Here is a 25,076-nt window from a genome sequence, read left to right on the forward strand (position 1 = left end):
GGTTTTTATGGGGGTTATATATGATTATGGACTGATATGGACCACTTTTGGCATGGTTGTTAAATAACATATATAATACCACCACGTACCAAATTTCAACCAGATCGGATGAATTTTGCTTCTCCAAAAGGCACCGGAGGTCAAATGTGGGGATCGGTTTATATGGGGGCTATATATAATTAGGGACTGATATGAACCAATTCCTGCATGGTTGTTGGATACCATATACTAACATCACGTACCAAATTTCAACCAGATCGGATGAATTTTGCTTCTCCAAAAGGCACCGGAGGTCAAATCTGGGGATCGGTTTATATGGGGGCTATATATAATTGGGGACTGATATGAACCAATTCCTGCATGGTTGTTGGATACCATATACTTACATCACATACCAAATTTCAACCGATTCGGATGAATTTTGCTCTTCCAAGGGGCTCCGGAGCTCAAATCTGGGGAACGGTTTATATGGGGTCTATATATAATTATGGATCGATGTGGACCGTTTTTTGCATGGTCATTAGAGACCATAAACTAACACCATGTACCAAAGTTCAGCAGGATCGGATGAAATTTGCTTCTCTTTGAGGCTCCGCAAGCCAAATCCGGGGATCGGTTTATATGGGGCTATATATAATTATTGACCGATGTGGACAAATTTTTGCACAGTTGTTGGAGATCATATACTTACACCATGTACCAACTTTCAGCTCGATCGGATGAAATTTGCTTCTCTTAGAGTCCCCGTAAGCCAAATTTGGGGGTCCGTTTATAAGGACTATACGTAAAAGTGGACCATTATGGCCCCTTTGCAATACCATCCGACTTACATCAATAACAACTACTTGTGCCAAGTTTCAAGTCGATAGCTTATTTCGTTCGGAAGTTAGCGTGATTGCAACAGACGGACGGACGGACATTCTCAGATTGACTCAGAATTTCACCACGACGCATAACAACGCATTATGGAAATTCATCGCCGGTGGGCAGCCTTACCGTTGTGCCACTTTAGTGGCATATGTGCTACTTTTTTTGGCCGGTACCACTTTTGTGCCTTTTTTTTTTTTTGGTGCCACTAAATGTGATTCTTTTCACGATTTTGTGCCACTTTTTCTAAAGTTTAACTTTTTGCGAAGTTCACGCCATAAAGAAATTTAATATTGAATATCTGTATTAAAGAAGTTACGAAAATATATGTAGACCACGAAGCCAAATCACAAATTATTTCAGAAAACATCCCAAATACTGATAATATTGCAGTTAAATCTAATATTCTAAAATTTTATCATAAATTTATATAAATGGCAAGAAATTTAATAATACAAAATTCTTAGATCCGTATTACTTAAAAACCAATGATCGTATAAATTATTTTGATATCGTAAATGAATTTGAAGATATAATTAAAAGGCCCGATGATTTAAAAACGCTTAAAAACAATTTTAAAGAGCAATTGTTTTCCAATTTATATGATTTCGCTAAATATATTTTAATTTTACCTCATAAGGGCATTTATTTTTAAAGTTTTGTTGGTATAAGTTAATAGAAAGAATGTGCCACTTTTCAAAAATATTTGGGCCACTTTTCGAAAATTCCCAACGTAACGCTGCCGGTGTGATTTGAACTTGTGCCTTTTGGTTTTCCACTTCCAAGAAAGTTATTTTGAGAAGGTTTTGCAAATTTCGGTAATTTTTAATTTTTGGTTTATTTTTAATGGAAACAATACATTTATATAAAAATATATGCCGAAAAAAAAAAAAACAAACACAATAAAAACATTGTATAACATAAAAGATATCATATTTTGGAAACCTGTTTAATTAAAAATGTGCCACTGGTGAAATTTTAACCAGAGTTCTTTATTTTTTCATTCATAATACTAAAGAACATCTCAGGAAGTAGTTAGAATGTCATGCCATGGTGTCATATTAGGTTCATATCACAAACATTTGTATGGACGTTTTGATGCATCGTGTTTAATGGCTGTTCTGTGGCTGAGTTTGCTAAAAATAAAGAGTGAAATTGGAATTTTTTTGGTTTTTTTTTTAATTTTCTTCATCCAAATGAACTTCCCATGCCCAACTTCTAAATGCAAAGGATCCAAAAATGGAGTACTTCCAAGTTTGCACTACTTCCAGATCACAAATGGGGGATCCAAACTACAGTGGTCCAACATGATCCATTTGCAATATCACCCGAGGACAAAATCGTTAGAAATTGGAAATTGCCTGCAGACAAAAGGCGAACTTTTACAAATCGAAAAAAAAATCGCCCAGAGGAGGAATATGATCACCTCAAGAGCAAAATGTTATTTATTGGACGTGGAACATGGAACATGTTTGTTGCAAAAAGGTTATTTTCTCGCCAAACATATACATGAATGCTGAAATCAAGTACACAATTTCCGAGAAAATACAATGGTTGAGACAAACTTGTTACATGTTCTCCGTCTAAAAATAACATATTGCACTTGAAACAGAATTGAGGTGATCATGTTCCTTCTCAGGGTAAAAGCTTCATTATTGAAGGCTGTAGCGTAATGGTAATCAGTCTATACACATGCCAGCCGATCGATGATTAGCCTACAATAAATATATTGCAGTTTTATTGTTAAATAAGTTAAATTTGGTAAATATTTGTTTTTTTTTTTAATATCAAATGACTTGGAAAATCTTAATCTACCAACTGATGATAAAAACAACTTTTAAACACATAAAGTTAAAACAACCCAAAGAAAAAACTTTTGTTTTTCAATTAATTAATTTTTATGTTTCTATTATGTCTTTATGTTGATGTTCTTTTTCATCGCTCACACTTTCCAAAAAAAAAAGTAGAAAAACATTTCCTCTTTTAAAAATGGAACATTCATAGAAAGATGAGTGCTTGAAAGACAAATATTAAAATGTGTACAGTGGTGTTGAGTTCAAGGGCCCGACATGCAGAGGCCACAACAAAGCCAGCTCATTCTTCGTTTTAGATGAAATTCTGAGTCGATCTGAGCATGTCCGTCCGTCCGTCTGTTGAAATCACGCTAACTACCGAACGAAACAAGCTATCGGCTTGAAACTTGGCACGAGTAGTTGTTATTGATGTAGGTCGGATGGTATTGCAAATGGGCCATATCGGTCTACTTTTACGTATAGCCCTCATATAAACGGACCCCCCAAATTTGGCTTGCGATTGCTCTAAGAAAAGCAAATTTCTTCCGATCCGGCTGAAATTTGGTACATGGTGTTAGTATAGGGTCTCTAACAACCATGCAAAAATTGGTCCACATCGGTCCATAATTATATATAGCCCCCATATAAACCGATAACCAGATTTGACATCCGGAACCTCTTGGAAGACCGAAATTCATCTGATTCAGTTGAAATTTGGTACGTGGTGTTAGTATATGGTATCCAACAACCATGCAGGAATTGGTTCATATCAGTCCATAATTATACATAGCCCCCATATAAACCGATCACCAGATTTGACCTCTGGTGCCTTTTGGAGAAACAAAATTCATCCAATCTGGTTGAAATTTGGTACGTGGTGGTAGTATATGATATTTAACAACCGTGCCATAAGTGGTTCATATTAGTCCATAATCATATATAGCCCCCATATAAACCGATCCCGAGATTTGGTTTTGGAGCCTCTTGGAGGAGCAAATTTCATCCGAGTCAGTTGAAATTTGGTACATTTTGCTAGTATGTGGCCGTTAACAACCATCCATATCGGTCTATAGTTATATATAGCCCTCAGATAAATCGATCCCCAATCACACAAAAATTGGTCCATATCAAGTTCATATTTGTATATAGCCCCCATATAAGCGACCCCCATATTTCAATTCTGGCTCTCTACCACGTATGGACTAACTCACAATATAGAAAACGATCTTAAGAAGTTTTAAGATACCACGACCCAAGTAATTCAATTGTGGATGACAGTCTTTAGTACAAGTTTCTATGCAATCCATGGTGGAGGATGCATAAGTTTCGGCCTGGCCGAACTTACGGCCGTATATACTTGTTTTATTTTTTATACCCTCCACCATAGGAAGGGGGGTATATTAACTTTGTAATTCCATTTGTAACAAATCGAAATATTGGTCTAAGTCCCCACAAAGTATATATATTCTGGATCGTGGTGAAATTCTGAGTCGATCTAGCCATGTCCGTCCGTCTGTTGAAATCACGCTAATTTCCGAACGAAATAAGCTATCGACTTGAATCTTGGCACATGTAGTTGCTATTGATGTAGGTCTGATGGTAGTGCAAATGGTCTATATAGGACCACTTTTACGTATAGCTCCCATATAAAACGATCCATAGATTTGTGCTCGGGATCCTCTTGGAGGAGCAAATTCCATCCGATCCGGTTGAAATGTAGTAGGTGGTTTTAGTATATTCGCAGCCTCTTGGAGCAGCAAATTTCATCCTATTCGGCCGAAGTTCGGTATTTTTTGCTTGTATGCGGCCTTCAACAACCATGATCCTGCAAAAAATAGGTCCATATCGTTTCATAGTTATGTATAGCCTCCATATAAACCAACCCCCATATTTCACTTCTTGTTCTCTTATTACTGCGCAAAAGATCATATCGGATCGTAATTATTTTTATACTCCCCATATTTATATATCGAAGAACTTGCATTTAATCTGCCTTTTTTCTAATACATGGACTAACTTCCCGGCAAAAAAAAAATAGAAGTTCTACTAAAGGTACAACTTTAAAAGCACAAAAATGTCATCGCAAAGATGTTCTTTATTTTAACTACACAGGAAGTTATTGTTTCAAAAAAGTTAAAAACAAATTAAGAATTAATAAAATGGTGCAAATTATTTAAATTTTGCAAAAAAAAAAATGCTAACTCCTTTCTTGAAAAAATTCGACTTTTTGAATTTGATGTTATTTGATAAATTTGATTTGATGTCAAATGTTCCAGACAAGCGTTGTAATGCATTAAAAATCATAAAAAAAAATTTAAAAATTGTTTATTTGTCAAAATATCACAAAATTTCTTAATTCACATACAAAACACTGGAGTCGCATCACACCTTAAGAAGTGATGCAAATTAAGTGCAACGGCTGTTGAAATGGTGGACATCCGTCCTATGACAAGCCCATGCTAACTTCATCTCTTCTGCGTCAATTTTGCACCACTTCCGGATCCAAAAAGAACATTTTCATTACGTTTTTGGCGACGCTTTATTTGCTGGGATGCGACTCAATAGTGAGTCACTAAAATGTTCTTTAATGACGCAATTTTTCGTGAGAAGCAAGACTTTTCGTGAATCACGACATTTCTGATCGTGAGAATGAGTATTAAAAGATTTTCGTTGGTGAGAGTGCGTGAATACGGATTTTCTCTCCATGAGTGTGTGTGAACGTGAGTCCAACCAAATATATCATAACACCTTTAGTTTTCACGGATTTTCTCTCCATGAGTGTGTGTGAACGTGAGTCCAACCAAATATATCATAACACCTTTAGTTTTCACTATACAAGCAAAAGTTTGTTTGAAAACAAAAATCTGAAAATATATGAATGTGTTTGAGGCCAAATAAAGGCCTTATTGGTGGTAGGTATACCCATCATTAGCCTCTGTTTTTATCTATCCAACCAGTGAAAGAGTAATGTTGGCAATGAGACAAATCCGAAATTCTAGAAATGACTTTGAGATGCTTAATCCCACGCAATGTTGGTCTTAACGCAACCATCACGCTTTTCAGCATGACGATGAATGGCAAACGAGATGCTTCATAGAAACAACTCCTTTCTTTTTTTGTTTCTTCATTTTTCTCTCTCTCTCTCTAATGCCGACCTCTCCACCAAAGGGGCACAAACAATTTAACCGCCAACCTTGTATTATCGTTTTCCATTCTATTCGGCATGGTTCCATTCATGGGATTTTTTAGATTTATATGTGCCCATTTAATGGTTGTTCTAAGGCGACCAAGATGCGATACAATGCTGCACTATGCCGGCAATAACAGCATAGTGGGTTGAGTGGGGGTATTCTTCTGTTGAGCTATGACATTGTGGCATAATGCCATTTGCCAATGCTATGGCGGGCTGTGGTGTGCTGTGGTGGCAAAAGTGTTAAATGGAGTGCCAGTGAAGTGCATTGCATTGACGCGTTATACGCGCTAGGCGCTAATTAATTATTTTCAAAATATTTTAACATTTAACTCGTGCTATATTTTGGAACAGCAAGCCTCAGCATCAGTTTTGTACTGGAAATGATGCCGCCTGAGTGGGTGGGTTTTAATGTGAATGTTGGAGAGTGTTTAAGTTTATTCTGGATGTGGAATTTTCTTGGCAAAATATTTAATTGTATAACAGAGTGCAACGAAAAGTTTCCGAGAAAAACCATTCCTCGGTTAAACTAACTCTAAATTTAACTTATTTTTATTGCAAAAAAATTATTTGCTACCAATAATAAAATTTTATAAAATGTATGTAATAAAATTTAATGCTTTTCGAAATTTTGCACAGCTAATGCAATCTTACTTCTATAAAGTATGTCTCAAGTATTTTATGAACTAAACGTGGGTGTAAAGTTCAATATGAAGATCAATAATATAATACAAGATCAATATTAACTAAAGCACAACATTTTCGTAGGATTCCCAAAATTGGAGGAATGAATTAATGTGGTCGTGATTTGGGGCAAATGGTTTTCTTCTTTATTATACCCTAAATTACATAGTGGCCAGGGTATAATAAATTTTAATCTGTCAAAAAATGTACCAACTAGAGGTGTGCACGTGACACGAAATTGTCGTGACTCACGCGTGAGTCGTGAGTCACGAAAATATTATGTTCGTGAGTGTGCGTGAGTAAAGATTTACGCTCACGAAAGCAATCCCGCTCACCAACATAAAACGCTTAAGAGTTAAATTCATTTACAATTTTAGTGACATCTACGATGTTAAGGGTTTAATAACGCTCTCGATTTTAATCGTGCTCATGATATCAGACACGTTCCTCAGGTAAATTACTCATAAAATTATTCGTGAGTCACGACATATTTCGTGAGTCACGATATTTTGCGTGAGTCACGGTATTTTTCGTGAGTCACGACATTTTCGTGCGTGAGTGTGTGTGAGTAAGATATTATAATTATTCAAATAATTATTATAATGAACATAATTATTTGAAGATCAATTTTATTATTTTTCTTCGAAATTTTCCAAAGTCCAACGAAATTTTCCATTTTTTAAGTATGTCTCAAACATTTCATGAACTAAACGTGGTTATAAAGTTCAATGACCGTACGCATAAGTTCAATATGAACCAAAGCAGTAGAAATTTTTCGTACGAATCCCAATGGTCATGATTTGGTGCCAATGATTTTTTTCTTTACTTTTAGTTCATTTTTATAACCTGCGCCACACTGTGGAACAGGGTATTATAAGTTAGTGCATATGTTTGTAACACCCAGAAGGAGAGGAGATAGACACAAGGTGTCTTTGGCAATAATGCTCAGGGTGGGTCCCTGAGTCGATATAACCATGTCCGTCTGTCCGTCCGTCCGTCTGTCTGTCTGTGAACACATTTTTGTGATCAAAGTCGCAATTTGAGTCCAATCGCCTCCAAATTTGGCACATGTTCCTAATTTGGGTCAGAATAGAACCCTATTAATTTTGGAAGAAATCGGTTCAGATTTAGATATAGCTCCCATATATATCTTTCGCCCGATATGCACTAATATGGACCCAGCAGCCAGAGTTTTATACCTATTTGCTTGAAATTTTGTACAAACATAACACATAGTCGTGTAGTCAAGTGTGCCAAATTTTATTGAAATCGGGTCAGATTTAGATATAGCTCCCATATATATCTTTCGCCCGATATGGACTAATACGGTCCCAGAAGCCATAGTTTTACCGCAATTTGGTTGAAATTTTGCACTAGGAGTACAATTAGTAGTGTAGTCAAGTGTGCCAAATTTTATTGAAATCGGTTCAGATTTAAATATAGCTCCTATATATATCGTTCGCCCGATTTACACTCATATGACCACAGAGGCCAATTTTTTGCTCCCATTTAATTGAAATTTTGCACAGGGAGTAGAATTAGCATTGTAGCTATGTGTGCCAAATTTGGTTGAAATCGGTTCAGATTTAGATATAGCTCCCATATATAGCTTTCGCCCCATTTACAGTCATATGACCACACAGGCCAATTTTTTGCTCCAATTAGTTGACATTTTGCACAGGGAGTAGAATTAGCATTGTAGCTATGCGTGCCAAATTCGGTTGAAATCGGTTCAGATTTAGATATAGCTTCCACATATATGTTTTTCTGATTTCGACAAAAATGGTCAAAATACCAACATAAAATCGCCACTGCTTAGTCGAAAAGTTGTAAAAATGACTCTAATTTTCCTAAACTTCTAATACATATATATCGAGCAATAAATCATAAATAAACTTTTGCGAAGTTTCCTTAAAATTGCTTCAGATTTAAATGTTTCCCATATTTTTTATACCCTGCGCCACACTGTGGAACAGGGTATTATAAGTTAGTGCATATGTTTGTAACACCCAGAAGGAGACGAGATAGACACAAGGTGTCTTTGGCTATAACGCTCAGGGTGGGTCCCTGAGTCGATATAACCATGTCCGTCTGTCCGTCTGTCCGTCCGTCCGTCTGTCTTTGAACACATATTTGTGATCAAAGTCAGGTCGCAATTTAAGTCCAATCGCCTTCAAATTTGGCACATGTTCCTAATTTGGGTCAGGATAGAACCCTATTGATTTTGGAAGAAATCGGTTCAGATTTAGATATAGCTCCGATATATATCTTTCGCCCGATATGCACTAATATGGACCCAGCAGCCAGAGTTTTATACCTATTTGCTTGAAATTTTGTACAAACATAACACTTAGCCGTATAGTCAAGTGTGCAAAATTTGATTGAAATCGGTTCAGATTTAGATATAGCTCACATATATATCTTTCGCCCGATATGGACTTATATGGCCCCAGAAGCCAGATTTTTGGCCGAATTTGGTTGAAATTTTGCACTAGGAGTACAATTAGTAGTATAGTCAAGTGTGCAAAATTTGATTGAAATCAGTTCAGATTTAGATATAGCTCCCACATATATCTTTCGCCCGATATGGACCAATATGGTTCTAATAGCCAGAGTTTTGGCCCAATTTGGTTGAAATTTTGCACAAGGAGTTGATTTAGCATTGTAGCTATGCGAGCCAAATTTGGTTGAAATCGGTTCAGATTTATATATAGCTCCCATATATAGCTTTCGCCCGATTTACACTCATATGACCACAGAGGCCAATTTTTTACTCCGATTTAGTTGAAATTTTGCACAGGGAGTAGAATTAGCATTATAGCTTTGCGTGCCAAATTTGGTTGAAATCGGTTCAGATTTAAATATAGCTCCCATATATATGTTTTTCTGTTTGCGACAAAAATGGTCAAAATACCAACATTTTCCTTGTAAAATCGCCACTGCTTAGTCGAAAAGTTGTAAAAATGATTCTAATTTTCCTAAAACTTCTAATACGTATATATCGAGCGATAAATCATAAATAAACTTTTGCGAAGTTTCTTTAAAGTTGCTTCAGATTTAAATGTTTCCATGCATTAGCCAACTTAAATTTTGAGTCTATATATTTTGTAGAAGTATATCAAATTCTGTCCAGCTCGAGTGATATTTAAATATATGTATTTGGGAAAAATCTTTATATAGCCCCCTACACATTTGACGGATGTGGCGCAGGGTATAATATAGTCGGCCCCGCCCGACTTTAGACTTTCCTTACTTGTTTCTTCTATGAGAGGGTGTAATTTCGTGTATTGCAGTTAAAAAGTACAACAGGGCACAAAGTTTTCTCGGTTTTAACAACTATTTGTGGAAATTTCAAAACGTGAAGGATAATTTAGTTCAATCGACGACGACGTAGTTCATTCTTGCTATAAAACAGTTTACTTTTTTCTGTGTAGCTACAGATTTTATTAACGCTGTATAAAGCCACATGAGAAGGGACAACCCTCTATAGATCTATAGATCAGTCTCTATAGATTAGTACTTACAGCAAGAGGCTCCATCTCGTACCTTGAAGAAGAACCACAAAAGACCAATATGGTCTGAGTGAACACCAAATCCGTTTCCACGATTAGGTATCACGCTACTAACCTAACGCTTTTAGGGCGGGGTGTTTTAAAAAGAAAACAATTATATTTCATTCATGGTGCACGCTCACAAAAAATCGCTTCTGTAACATATACTCCCAAACATATTTTGCTTCAAGCATATACATTTTTGGGTATTGCCCAAACATTTATATGTTTGATCTCTTCCAATATATAATATGTTTGAAAGCATATTGGTCTAAACAATATATGTTTGGGTAGTCTAAGTTCCAAACATTTTGTATTTTTGCATCCAAATTCAATAATGTTGTCTTCCAAAAAACAATATGTTATTATGTGAACATATAATATGTTTGGAAGCATTTTGCACCCACAAATATTATATGCTTAAAAAAATTCTCCCAAACAATATTGTGCTCAAAATTTTATTTATTTATTTATATATTTACAATCATAATGAATTATGAAAATAAACAGGTAATATAGGTGCTAACAACATAGGTTTTCGACCTGAATGCTCAAAATTTTGTTTCTGCCCAATTGTATATTCGCTCCCTGTTAAATAGCGCTCCAAGCTACTAAACACATATATGTTTATAGGCTATTTCTAAATTAATATATGTTTGCATCCAAGCATATTATATTTACAAACATTTTATGTCCCAAACATAATATGTTCTAACATATTAACATATATGTCCCAAACATGTTATGCTAGTTTATGAACATTATATGCTTGCACTCAAAAATATTGTGTTTAAAAATTTGTGTTCCAAACATATAATGTTTATAGCCAAACATATGAAAAACAGTCTTTTTCATCCGTGTGGTCGGTATTTAAGATTCGACCTTGCTGTACTTAGGACCGTACACGCTTGCTTCGTTAAATTTAGGATATTATTTTTTGAAATTTGAATAAGGAAAATGTTTTTGTTTGAAATGCTGTATTTAATTTTATTAGGATATTGAATCTTTGGATTAATGATAAGGAAAATTTTTAAATATAAAGTTAGATTTATGTTGAGGATGTTACGTCCTTGATTTGAGTTTTTTAAGAATTTTTAATATACCCAATAATTTAATATAAATAATTTTTAATATAAATAATTTTCAACTTAATGCTAATATCAATACAAAAATCTTAAGATAGTCGACTGTACACACTAATGAACATATAAACCGGAAGCTTTTTTCTTGCCATGGCCTTTGAATATACTTAAAAGAATTTGTTTATGAAGCACACGACAAATGTCATGTGTCAGATGAAACAAAAATTTTTATAAGTAAACATTAATTATTGGAGTTGTGTGGGGTGGTGGTGGTAAGATTCATAAGAATTTTTAACGGGAACTTTGTCGTTTTATAAATTAACTTACAAAACAATATACAGACGCAACTACAGTTACAGCATTTCACTATTGGGCTAAATATTGTAGTTTTATAGTAGAGGAAGCCTCTGCGGCTTTATATCCTCATGTAAGAAAATAATTGGAAAGTCCACAGAAAACAAGTAAACTGTAAACTCGATCTGTTTTAACGCCACAAAAAGAAAACAAGTATATACGGCCTGGCCGAATTTTATGTATCTTCCACCATGGATTGCGAAGAAAATTCTATTTCAGACTGTCATCAACAATCGAATTAATTGGGTTTTGATAACACTTGCCAATAGCAAGGTATCGTAAAACTTCTTAACATTGTCTTAGTCCATATGAGAATCCAAAAGTCCAACTTGGGGTTCGGTTTATATATAATTAAAGAACAATTATTAGTTATGATAAAACGAACAATTGTTAGTTATGATATCAATGTTGAATAACTGAATGAATAACTTATATATATATATATATATATATATATATATATATATATATATATATATATATATATATATATATATATATATATATATATATATATATATATATATATATATATATATATATATATATATATATATATATATATATATATATATATATATATATATATATATATATATATATATATATATATAAGTGATATTATATTATAATGTGGAGGAAGAAGATGTACTGTGTGCCTTAATATCGATAAAGTCAAACACTGCAGGATACGATGACATAAATCCTAAATTTGTTAAACTTGTAGCACCACTAATTCTAAGACCATTAACCCATGTCATCAACTTTATCATAACAACTAGCACTTTTCCAAATATTTGGAAATGCTCCAAAGTCATCCCAATAGAAAGGGCCCCTAAAGAGTTTAGACCTATATCCATCCTGCCCTTTTTATCCAAAGTCTTCGAAAAACTAATACATGAACAAATTTATACACATCTGAAAAATCGCAAACTACTTTCAATTTCCCAGTCAGGTTTCAGATCGAATCATAGTTGTCTTACGGCCCTGGTTGGTGTCTCCGAATCTTTGCGTTATAGCCTCGACAATAATGAAGTCTCTGTACTTATCTTATTAGATCACTCTAAGGCATTTGATTCAGTGCATTACCCTACATTGTGTCGGAAACTATCCGACATGTTTGCCTTCTCCGATACTGCTACAAGACTGATAGCTTCCTACCTAAAAGGTCGCCAACAATTTACTGTACATCAAGGTCAATCTTCGTCGTCGCTTCCATTAAAAAGAGGTGTACCTCAAGGCTCTATATTGGGACCACTGTTATACACAATGTACTCTAACGATTTGCCGAATGTGATCCGACACTGTAGCGTCAGAATGTACGCGGATGATGTACAACTATTTATTTCATCCAAAATTTCAATGCTTGAGGATTGCATTTATATGGTAAACCACGATCTCTCAAATATATTGCAATGGGCGAGTAAAAACGGACTTTTATTGAACCCTAGAAAGTCAAAAGCAATGATTGTTCGCAGAAAGAATGTTGAGATTAGAGATGTCAATATACACCTAGGGGGCACCCGCATTGAAATTGTACCCAAGGCAAAAAATTTGGGAGTTGTATTTAATGAACATCTCAGCTGGACTGACCATATAAACATGGCGTGCGCAAGTGTGTATGCCAAACTGCGAAACCTGTGGTTAACCCAATATTTTACTCCATTCAAAATCAGAATGCTATTGACAAAAACATATTTAACTCCTACACTTACATACTGCTGCGAAATTTTTGCTGGTTGTAATTTTAGAGACGCTGACAAACTCACTAAAACTTTCAACAATATAGCCAGATATGTTTATGGAATCAGAAGATTCGATAGAATTTCCGTGCATGCGAATCAAATATTTAACATGCCGTTCCAATGCTATATAACATATATAATTTTCTCCTTTTTCCATAAAATAATATACACAAAAGAACCGAGTCACCTTTATGAAAGGATAACCTTCTCTAGATCAAGGAGAGGCAGAAATGTCACCCAACAATTTCACAATAGTCAAATATCGGAAAGACAATTCTATGTTAGAGCTATTCGTCTCTGGAATCAATTACCAAACGATATTCAAACTATCGCCAACACAGCTAAATTTAAAACTTGTTTAAAAAACTTCCTACAAAACTCTTCGTAGATTTAAATACTTATTATTGAAATTATACTATTGTTAAAAACTATAAAATATATATATTTTTTCTTTTTGTTTAAATTAAAATTAGTATTGAATAAGTTCAAGGTACTAACTATTAATGCACATAACGCACATTATCCTAGTACTACGTTAATAAGATATTAGTCTTGCTGTATTAGAAATGAACTAAATAAATAAATATAAATATAAATATTATGAACCGATGTGGACGATTATCAGAAAGCACATACTGACATCACTTACTAAATACCAAACGGATTGGATGAAATTTTGACGTGCAGGAAGCGGTTCAATTCTGGGTATCGGTTTATATGGGGACTATATCTCAGCAAAAAATGGAGCATTCCCAGCCAAAAATACTTCAGCAGTAAAAGTTTAGTTGAGCTTTTTGGTATACAATAAAGTAGGCAGTGCCTCCACACTGCATGAATCGGTGGCAATAACGTAAACGATTAATCAAACTGTTTTATGATCATTTGTTTGCGACCAATTCATGCAGTATAGATACATAAAAAGTAGTGCTGTTTCCCTTAACGCCAACAATTCTATACTCATGATTACATATATCACTTCTGAGCAATATTTCTATTAAAGTGAGCAATTATATCAGCGCTATGTAGAACTGCTCTAAATCGGGACATCGCCCACAAAAATCAGCGATGATTCGGTTGTTTTGTAAGCAATTGGTACTGCTTCTGGTACTGCGAAATAAACCAATTAAGTTTACATCAGTCTAGATGGTTATATTCCCCATATTGACATAACTCATCAACGCTTAAGGAAATTTGCTACTCCAATCTGTCAAAATGTCCTTGAAAATATTTGCAATTACTTCAATATATTTACCAAATCTTCTCCCAGTGTATTTTGGAATTACAACTGTCATTCGGCCCTGCAGCTAAATTTATGTGCCTTGGTCACTTGGTTACAAATGGCTTTTAATTACTTTTAGCAAAACTGGGTTAAACTAGTTAGGATGCATATTTGGCCAAGGCATCAACAAACAATAATCGAATAATTTATCTTAAAAAATTTATTAAGATTTTCAACATGACTTCATTTCTAGCAGGATATTGCTCCTACATCAGCCTACTTGAGAAAAAACTTTCGGACCAATTTCGGAAAATTTCCTAATGAACTTAAAAGCGACACAATGAAAAAGTCAACATGACCGATTTTTTGCCAATTTTTCTTTATTCTCAATTATTTTTTGTTTTTAGCTCTAGCTCTAGCAAAAACCAAGCCCCACAATGCAGACATCGAAGGCAAGTTTTCACAGCTTCCAACAATTAAGATTGAGACTAATTAAATGGTTTCGTTTGAGGGGAACTTACAAAACATCAATTTCATGGACAAAAGCCATGCCAAACAATGGCATAGAAACAAAAGAGCCAAAGAACCAGAACAATAGCCAAAGAAAAATGTATCTAAAACGTACGTTTCTTAACAAAAGATGTGAATGAAAACAAAAAAAAACATATTTTTCTACAAAGGACAAATGTCACAATCCTGGACGATTCTTTACAATCAGAAAACTTGAAAGTTAATTCGATGAAAAGATGTCAGTTCACCCACTGTTTGTTGGTTGCTCAAAGTAACTTCTGACTTGACCATGAATCACTACGAGTATGTCTTTAAATTTAATTTAATAGACTTTTCTTTTTTAAATGCTTAATACTTTTTGGCAACCCCTTCAATAGAATGATCACAACAATAATCATATATTATGTTCATAAACAACATACTATAATCACAGCCGCCATATATTTCATTATTATGATGAGATTTTTTTGTGATCGGTTTAAACTCTACGTATAAAAGGATCAAGAATTGAAATTATTCATGTAATGATGCTTTGCTTTGGTCGTTAAAGAAATTTAATGTTTTAAATTCTAAATGATTTTTTAATGTTTTTAATTCTAAAAGATTTTTCATTTGCTTTGTATATATTTTTAAATATTTTAGTTTTATATTATTTTTAGTTTAAGCAAATCTGTAAGGTTCAATGCCCATAGCCATAAATAAATCTGAAGAATGGTTTAAATGATAAGCAGGGTGATAGTCATATAATACAAAATGTAAAGCGCTATATTTATACCCTGCGCCACACTGTGGAACAGGGTATTATAAGTAAGTACATATGTTTGTAATACCCAGAAGGAGACGAGATAGACACATGGTGTCTTTGACAATAATGCTCAGGGTGGGTCCCTGAGTCGATATAACCATGTCCGTCCGTCCGTCGGCCTGTCAGTTAACACATTTTTGTGATCAAAGTCTAGGTCGCAATTTAAGTCCAATCGCCTTCAAATTTGGCACATGTTCCTAATTTGGGTCAGAATAGAACCCTATTGATTTTGGAAGAAATCGGATTTTCTCGATGCGCGAGCAAAATTTTGATACGCTGCTCTTCTTGCTTGGACGGCATTTTGACAACTGAAGAGTGATTCCAAAATCAAAATATTCAACATTCTACACACACACGCCTTCAAAATGAGGGATGTTCAGTTTTTTTTAATGCAAAATTGAAAGAAATACGTCAAGTTTATATTGACCAAATTTTGACCGTATCACCCTTTACTTTTTGGCAACCCCTTCAATAGAATGATCACAACAATAATCATATATTATGTTCATAAACAACATACTATAATCACAGCCGCCATATATTTCATTATTATGATGAGATTTTTTTGTGATCGGTTTAAACTCTACGTATAAAAGGATCAAGAATTGAAATTATTCATGTAATGATGCTTTGCTTTGGTCGTTAAAGAAATTTAATGTTTTAAATTCTAAATGATTTTTTAATGTTTTTAATTCTAAAAGATTTTTCATTTGCTTTGTATATATTTTTAAATATTTTAGTTTTATATTATTTTTAGTTTAAGCAAATCTGTAAGGTTCAATGCCCATAGCCATAAATAAATCTGAAGAATGGTTTAAATGATAAGCAGGGTGATAGTCATATAATACAAAATGTAAAGCGCTATATTTATACCCTGCGCCACACTGTGGAACAGGGTATTATAAGTAAGTGCATATGTTTGTAATACCCAGAAGGAGACGAGATAGACACATGGTGTCTTTGACAATAATGCTCAGGGTGGGTCCCTGAGTCGATATAACCATGTCCGTCCGTCCGTCGGTCTGTCAGTGAACACATTTTTGTGATCAAAGTCTAGGACGCAATTTAAGTCCAATCGCCTTCAAATTTGGCACATGTTCCTAATTTGGGTCAGAATAGAACCCTATTGATTTTGGAAGAAATCAGTTCAGATTTAGATATAGCTCCGATATATATCTTTCGCCCGATATGCACTAATATGGACCCAGCAGCTAGAGTTTTATACCGATTTGCTTGAAATTTTGTACAAACATAACACTTAGTCGTACAGTCAAGTGTGCAAAATTGGATTGAAATCGGTTGAGATTTAGATATAGTTCCCATATATATCTTTCGCCCAATATGGACTAATATGCTCCTAGACGCCAGAGTTTTGGCCCAATTTGGTTGAAATTTTGCACAGGGAGTGGATTTAGCATTGTAGCTACGCGTACCAAATTTGGTTGAAATCGATTTAGATTTAGATATAGCTCCCATATATCTTTCGCCCGATATGGACTAATATGGTCATAGAAACCAGAGTTTTGGCCCAATTTGTTTGAAATTTTGCACTAGGAGTACAATTAGTTGTGCTGCTAAGTGTGCAAAATTTTATTGAAATCGGTTCAGATTTAGATATATCTCCCATATATAGCTTTCGCCCGATTTCCATTCATATGACCACAGAGGCCAATTTTTAACTCCGATTTAGTTGAAATTTTGCACAGGGAGTAGAATAAGCATTGTAGCTACACGGTTGAAAAAGACTGTTTTTCATATGTTTGGCTATAAACATTATATGTTTGGAACACAAATTTTTAAACACAATATTTTTGAGTGCAAGCATATAATGTTCATAAACTAGCATAACATGTTTGGGACATATATGTTAATATGTTAGAACATATTATGTTTGGGACATAAAATGTTTGTAAATATAATATGCTTGGATGCAAACATATATTAATTTAGAAATTGCCTATAAACATATATGTGTTTAGTAGCTTGGAGCGCTATTTAACAGGGAGCGATATTGAATTAAGTTGGTGGTTGTTGCTTGTTATTACAAAATTAACATTTTATTTTTCCTTGGGCAATTGATCAGCTACTTCTTTGATCCTTACAAACTGTGTGGTCCGCTGTTCGAATCCCCGTCCGGCAAAAGGTAAAATTAAAATAAAAAAAATCATACAATTGAATAATTTCTTCTACAATGTTTGTATTACAGAAAAAGGTGGTAAGAACAAAAAAAATCTGGTGGAAGTGAGAAAGATGTCGGGGAATATACAATTGGGCAGAAACAAAATTTTGAGCATTCAGGTCGAAAACCTATGTTGTTAGCACCTATATTACCTGTTTATTTTCATAATTCATTATGATTGTAAATATATAAATAAATAAATAAAATTTTGAGCATAATATTGTTTGGGAGATTTTTTTTTAAGCATACAATATTTTTGGGTGCAAAATGCTTCCAAACATATTATATGTTCACATAATAACATATTGTTTTTTGGAAGACAACATTATTGAATTTGGATGCAAAAATACAAAATGTTTGGAAATTGACTACCCAAACATATATTGTTTAGACCAATATGCTTTCAAACATATTATATATTGGAAGAGATCAAAGATATAAATGTTTGGGCAATACCCAAAAATGTATATGCTTGAAGCAAAATATGTTTGGGAGTATATGTTACAGAAGCGATTTTTTGTGAGCGTGTATGCGTGCCAAATTTTGATAAAATCGGTTCAGATTTAGATATAGCTCCCATTTCGAAAAAAAATGGTCAAAATACCAACATTTTCTTTGTAAAATCGCCACTGCTTAGTCGAAAAGTTGTAAAAAAATTTTCCTAAACTTCTTATACATATATATCGAGCAATAAATCATATATAAACTTTTGCGAAATATTCTTAAAATTGCTTCATATTTAAATGTTTCCCATATTTATACCCTGCTCCACACTGTGGAACAGGGTATTATAAGTTAGTGCATATGTTTGCAACACCCAGAAGGAGACGAGATAGACACATGGTGTCTTTGGCAAAAATGCTCAGGGTGGGTTCCCGAGTCGATATAGCGATGTCCGTCTGTCCGTCTGTCCGTCTGTCCGTCTGTCCGTGAACACATTTTTGTAATCAAAGTCTAGGTCGCAGTTTTAGTCCAATCGACTTCAAATTTGGTACAAGTATGTGTTTTGGCTCAGAATAGATCCCTATTGATTTTGGAAGAAATCGGTTCAGATTTAGATATAGCTCCCATATATATATTTCGCCCGATATGCACTTATATGGCCCCAGAAGCCAGAGTTTTACCCTAATTTGCTTAAAATTTTGCACAAGAAGAACAATTAGTACTATAGTCAAGTGTGCCAAATTTTATTGAAATCGGTTCAGATTTAGATATAGCTCCCATATATATCTTTCGCCCGATATGCACTAATATGGACCCAGCAGCCAGAGTTTTATACCGATTTGCTTGAAATTTTGTATTAGCATAACACTTAGTCGTATAGTCAAGTGTGCAAAATTTGATTGAAATCGGTTCAGATTTAGATATAGCTCCCATATATATCTTTCGCCCGATATGGACTTATATGGCCCCAGAAGCCAGATTTTTGGCCGAATTTGGTTGAAATTTTGCACTAGGAGTACAATTAGTAGTATAGTCAAGTGTGCAAAATTTGATTGAAATCGGTTCAGATTTAGATATAGCTCCCATATATATCTTTCGCCCGATATGGACTAATATGGTCCTAAAAGCTAGAGTTTTGACCCAATTTGGTTGAAATTTTGCACAGGGAGTAGATTTAGTATTCTAGCTATGCGTGCCAAATTTGATTGAAATCGGTTCAGATTTATATATAGCTCCCATATATAGCTTTCGCCCGATTTACACTCATATGACCACAGAGGCCAATTTTTAACTCCGATTTAGTTGAAATTTTGCACAGGGAGTAGATTTAGCATTGTATCTATGTGTGCCAAATTTGGTTCAAATCGATTCAGATTTAGATATAGCTCCCATATATATCTTTCGCCCGATATGCACTAATATGGACCCAGCAGCCAGAGTTTTATACCGATTTGCTTGAAATTTTGTATTAGCATAACACTTAGTCGTAAAGTCAAGTGTGCAAAATTTGATTGAAATCGGTTCAGATTTAGATATAGCTTCCATATATATTTTTCGCCCGATATGGACTTATATGGCCCCAGAAGCCCGAGTTTTGGCCGAATTTGGTTGAAATTTTGCGCTAGGTGTACAATTAGTAGTATAGTCAAGTGTGCAAAATTTGATTGAAATCGGTTCAGGTTTAGATATAGCTTCCATATATATTTTTCGCCCGATATGGACTTATATGGCCCCAGAAGCCCGAGTTTTGGCCCAATTTTTTTGAAATTTTGTACAGGGAGTAGATTTAGCATTCTAGCTATGCGTGCCAAATTTTATTGCAATCGGTTCAGATTTATATATAGCTCCCATATATAGCTTTTGCCCGATTTACACTCATATGACCACAGAGGCCAATTTTTTGTTCCGATTTAGTTGAAATTTTTCACATGGAGTAGAATTAGCATTGTAGCTATGCCTGCCAAATTTGGTTGAAATCGGTTAAGATTTAGATATAGCTCCCGCCCGACTTTAGACTTTCCTTACTTGTTATACCCTCCACCATAGGATGGGGGTATATTAACTTTGTCATTCCGTTTGTAACACATCGAAATATTGCTCTAAGACCCCATAAAGTATATATATTCTGGGTCGTGGTGAAATTCTGAGTCGATCTAAGCATGTCCGTCCGTCCGTCCGTCTGTCCGTCTGTCCGTCTGTCCGTCTGTCCGGCTGTCCGTCCGTCTGTGGAAATCACGCTAACTTCCGAACGAAACAAGCTATCGACTTGAAACTTGGCACAAGTAGTTGTTATTGATGTAGGTCGGATGGTATTGAAAATGGGCCATATCGGCCCACGTTTACGTATAGCCCCCATATAAACCGATCCCCAAATTTGGCTTGGGGAGCCTCCCGGAGCAGCAAAATTCATCCGATTGAAATTTGAAATTTGGTACCTGATGTTAGTTTACGGCCTCTAATAACCATGCAAAAATTGGTCCATATCGGTCCATAATTATATATAGCCCCCATATAAGCCGATCCCCAGATTTGACCTCCGGAGCCTCTTGGAAGAGCAAAATTCATCCGATCCAGTTGAAATTTGGTACATGGTGTTAGTATATGGTCTCTAACAACCATGCAAAAATTGGTCCATATCGGTCCATAATTATATATAGTTCCCATATAAACCGTCCCCAGATTTGACGTCCGGAACCTCTTGGAGGAGCAAAAGTCATCCGATACGGTTGAAATTTGGTACATTTTGTCAATATATGGCCTCTAACAGCCATGTAAAAATTGATCCATATCGGTCTTTAGTTATATATAACCGATGACTTATTACACAAAAATTGGTCCATATCGCCAAAAATAATCTACAAAAACTTTATTTCCATAGAAAATTTGGTCAAATTTTATTACTGTAAAAAGTTTTATCAAAATTTCATTTCTATAGAAAGTTTTGTCAAAAGTTTATTTCTATAAAATTTTTGTCAAAATTTTATTTCCATAGAAAATTTTGTCAAAATTTTATTTCTATAGAAAATTTTGTAATCTACCAAAACTTTATTTCCATAGAAAATTTTGTCAAATTTTATTACTATTGAAAGTTTTGTTAAAATTTCATTTCTATAGAAAGTTTTGTCAAAAGTTTATTTCTATAGAAATGTTTGTCAAAATTTTATTTCTATAGAAAATTTTGTAAAAAATTTATTTCTGTAGAAAATTTTGTACACATTTTATTTCTATACAAAATTTTGTCAAAATTTCATTTCTATACAAAATGTTGTCAACATTTTATTTCTATAGAAATTTTTGTCAAAATTGTATTGCTGTAGAAAATTTTGTCAACATTTTACTTCCATAGAAAATTTTGTCAACATTTTATTTCTATAGAAAATTTTGTCAAGTTTTTATTTCTATAGAAAATTTTGTCAAATTTTTATTTCTATAGAAAATTTTGTCAAAATTTTATTTCTATAGAAAATTTTGTCAAAATTTTATTTCTATAGAAAATTTTGTCAAGGTTTCATTTCTATAGAAAATTTTGTCAAAATTTTATTTCTATAGAAAATTTTGTCAAGGTTTCATTTCTATAGAAAATTTTTTCAAACTAGATTATATACGTATTTAATCGGCCTTTTTTTGTTTAATATATACCCCGTATGGGCTAACTTACAATTTAGAAGACAGTGCTAAAAAGTTTTACGATACCTTGCCATCGGCAAGTGTTATCGCAACCCAAGTAATTCGATTGTGGATGACAGCCTTTAGTAGAAGTTCCTACGCAATCCATGGTGGAGGGTACATAAGATTCGGCCTGGCCGAACTTACGGCCGTATATACTTGTTTTTTACTAAAATTGTGTTCCACCCTAGTGCATTAGCCAACTTAAATTTTGAGTCTATAGATTTTGTAAAAGTCTATCAAATTCTGTCCAAATCAAGTGATATTTAAATGTATGTATTTGGGACGAACCTTTATATAACACCCAACACATTTGACGGATGTGATATGGTATCGAAAATTTAGATCTACAAAGTGGTGCAGGGTATAATATAGTCGGTCCCGCCCGACTTTAGACTTTCCTTACTTGTTTTTTACTAAGATTGTGTTCCACCCTAGTGCATTAGCCGACTTAAATTTTGAGTCTATAGATTTTGTAGAAGTCTACCAAATTCTGTCCAGATCGAGTGATATTTAAATGTATGTATCTGGGACAAACCTTTATATATAACCCCCAACACATTTGACGGATGTGATATGGTATCGAAAATTTAGATCTACAAAGTGGTGCAGGGTATAATATAGTCGGGCCCGCCCAACTTTAGACTTTCCTTACTTGTTTTAATTTTATTATTCAACAAGTAAGTAAAGTAGAAAGTCGGGCGGGGCCGACTATATCATACCCTAAACCACACTTGCTGAATTAGTAAACATAAGCATTTGTGGGGTAACATTGATATAGGTATGGGAGATAAACCGCAGTTGCATATTTAAGAAAATTAAGGGGTACATGTTTACAGGTGCTTTGTTTCAATCCGACTATAGCTCATAGTCAGTGTTGCCAGGGAAAATGTTCGGTTTACCCTACAATGACAAAAAAAGTTCCCTACTTTCCCATGCATTCCCAAACAATTTTCCCCACAATATTTTTCGTTTAATTTAAACAAATTTTACAAACCAAAAATGGTTGTAAGTAATTTATTATCTTAAAACATGAATATGCAACGTATATAACTTTGAATATAAATTGGCAACCGTGGCAACCGTGGTGGTAATACAAAGTTGGTAGAATTCTACCCAAAACAGTATTTTTGTTGTTGTTAAATCTCTATAAAAATAAAATTTTGGAAAAAGTTTCTATAAACAAATTTTTGTGAGAAATTTTCCTATAGAAATAAAATTTTGAGAAAAAATACCATAGAAATAAAATTTTGAGAAAATTTTTTATAGAAATAATATTTTGAAAAAAATTGCTATAGAAATACAATTTTGACACAATTTTCTATAGAAAAAAAATGTTGACAAAATTTTCTACAGGAATAAAGTTTTGACAAAAATTTCTATAGAAATATTTGTTTGGTAGATTTGTGGTAATCTTTAAATTTTGTTAGATTTTTTTGGCACGAGTGGAAAATGTTGTTAAAGACCAAGCCTTGCCGGCTTCTAATTTCCTCCTCTAGAGTAAAAATTTTTACAAATTGTGTTGAGTGAAAATGTCCCTACATTGTGGTCCAACGTACCTACAAGACGCTAAATATTAGAAAAACCCTATATATATAGGGCTGTAGTTGATATTGCACCTACGGGGTTAGTATGCCACTAATATTGAGCCCATTATTAAAAAAATAGAAAATCGTTCAATTGGTGTGGGTAATAAATCCAAATTTGTAAAAATCAAGCAATATTCTTATGTAAGAGCTTCAAGTACGTATAAATACGATCGACTAGTACATCAAAATTTGAATTTTGAGTAACATTGGTTAATATATAAGCGTACTATGGCCAAATGTGGGAAAATCGAGCGATGCATATATATGGAAGATATATCTAAATCTGAACCAATTTGCATAATATTTTGAGGGTTTGATTAATACTACAAAAGGTTACCTTGTGCAAGATTTGAGTAAGATCAGTTAAGAAATGAGGCCTGTATGGTCAAACATAAGGTTATTAGGGGCGAATTTTTCAAAATCGGGTTATACATATATATGGGAGCTATATCTAAATCTGAACCGATTTCGATGATTTTTTGCACATATAGTTAGTGCTATAGATGACTCATTTAGCCAAATTTGGGTAAGATCGGTTGATAAATAAGGGTTTTATGGCCAAATTTAGACAAATCGGGCGGTACCTATATATGGGAGCTATAACTAAATCTGAACCGATTTCGATGATTTTTTGCACATATAGTTAGTGCTATAGAAGATTACATTTAGCCAACTTTGGAAAATCGGGCGATACATATATATGAGAGCTATATCTAAATCTGAACCGATTTGGATGAAATTTTGCAGACTTGAAGGGCGATGAAACAGATTACCTTTTGCCAAATTTGGTGACGATCCGTTTGAAAAAAAAGCGCAACGTGACCCCATTTGTCGAAATCGGGCGATACATATATATGGGAGCTATATCTAAATTTGATCCGATTTCTTCCAAATTCAATAACATTCGTCCTTGTGGCCAAAAAACTCCCTGTAATAAATTTCATCAAAATCGGGTAATAATTGCGAGCGGAATCCTGTGAACAACAAATACATGGTCACACGGACGGACGGACACCAAGCACTAGATCGACTCAGGAGGTGATTCTGAGTCGATCGGTATATATTTTATGGGGTCTAAAATCAATATTTCTGGTAGGCACATTTTTTGGCAGATCAAACTTATTATACCCTGACCACTATGTGGTTTAGGGTATAAAAACAAATTTTGTCGAAAATAGCTCGATAGTGGCTATGCTGCCCATTCTCTTCCAAGGGTTGCTTTGATAAAATCGACACTTTGCTATCTTTTGATGCCAACGTTTCACATCAAAATGTCCCAGGCGCAAAAATCCAACGGATTGAGATCACGGTTACCACACGTGCCAAAAATAATCCACCAAAATTTGAAGAACATTTTACCACAAATCTACCAAATTAAATTTGACATAAAATACTTTT

The sequence above is a fragment of the Haematobia irritans genome, chromosome 3, assembly GCF_050003625.1.
Source record: "Haematobia irritans isolate KBUSLIRL chromosome 3, ASM5000362v1, whole genome shotgun sequence".
NCBI classification, from domain to species: domain Eukaryota; kingdom Metazoa; phylum Arthropoda; class Insecta; order Diptera; family Muscidae; genus Haematobia; species Haematobia irritans.